Source organism: Myotis davidii, unplaced genomic scaffold (genome assembly GCF_000327345.1).
Source record: "Myotis davidii unplaced genomic scaffold, ASM32734v1 scaffold965, whole genome shotgun sequence".
NCBI classification, from domain to species: domain Eukaryota; kingdom Metazoa; phylum Chordata; class Mammalia; order Chiroptera; family Vespertilionidae; genus Myotis; species Myotis davidii.
The window spans coordinates 109,288-110,748 of NW_006296051.1; positions in this window are offsets into that span (position 1 = coordinate 109,288).

Sequence of the window (1,461 nt, forward strand, 5' to 3'; positions counted from 1 at the left end):
GTCCGCCTGCCCGGGGAGCACAGTGTCCATGGGGGGGGCTCAGGGGGAAGAACGCGGTGTCCCCTGAAGAGGTGACCTGCCCGCAGGGAGGGGCTTTGTGGGCGCGGTGACTGCGGGGGGCGGGGCCCAGGCTGGGGGGGTCAGGAGAGGGAGTGAGAGACAGATACGTGGGCGGGAGGAAGGGCAGCGAGGGGTCCACAGAGAGGGGCCCATAGAGGGTGGTGGGGGGGACTGGATGGCGACGGTAGGAGTGAGGGGGTCACTCGGGACAGGAGCCTGAGGAGGAAGGAAGTGGAGGAACAGGGAGGAGGGGAGATGAGGCAGAGGAGGTTACAGACAACCAGGCCAGCAGGGGAGGGCAGTTACTGGGATCAGGCAGGCAGGTTGTGAGCGGTTAGGAGTCAGAGTCTTGGATTGTGAAAGGAAGTCCGACTGCGGATTTATGTATAATAATAAAAGGGTAATATGCTGATTAGACTCGACATCTTCCAGACAACCATCTGGACATCCTCTGGACAAAGCCACAGTGGTGGGGGCGGAGGCATGTGTGGTTGGGGGCAACCAGTCTGGCAGGAGAGGGCAGTTAGGATGGCAGTTAGAGGCCACAAGGCAAACAGGGAAGGGCAGTTAGGGGGGACCAGGCCGGCCGGGGAGAGCAGTTAGAGTCAATATGGCCAGCAGGGGAGGGCAGTTGGGGTTGACCGGGCCTTCCAGGGAGGGAGGGCAGTTTGGTGGAACCAGGACTGCAGTGGAGGGCAGTTAGCAGCAACCTGGCGGGTAGGGGAAGGCTGTTGAAGTTAACAAGGCCGGCAGGGGAGGGCAATTCTGGGGTTCAGGCCGGCCAGGGAGGGCATTTAGGTGGATCAGGCCAGCAGGGGAGGGCAGTGAGGGGGATCAGGCCAGCAAGGGAGGGTTGTTAGGGGCAACCAGGCCAGCAGGGGAGTGCAGTTGGGGGCGACTGGGCAGGCAGGGGAGGACATTTAGGGGGATCAAGCTGGCCGGGGAGGGCAGTTAGGGGGATCAGGCCTGCAGGGGTTGGCAGTTAGAGGGATCAGGCAGGTAAGGACAATGGTTAGGGCATGCATGCAGGTGTTCAGATAGGAGCCAGAGGTCCAGCATTGCAAGAGGAAAGTCTGACTGCCCGTTTAGGCCCGAATCATATGGGATTGGGTCTAAACCGTCAGTCAGATATCCCCCAAGGGGTCCCGGATTGGAGAGGGTACATACAGGTCAGGCTTAGGGATCCCCTCCCCCCCACAAATTTCATGCACCAGGCCTCTACTTTTATTTTTAAAGAGTCCTGCAAACCTTTTGTAGACCAGTATTCCAGCCACACACATTGTCATTAGTCATTCAGAAACATGTTTCCCTAAACACCCTGCCTCCAATGTGTAGACAGGGTCTTGTGCAGAGATTAGAATCTCATGCTATCCATCTGCTTTATGCTGGCCTGAAGGTCAC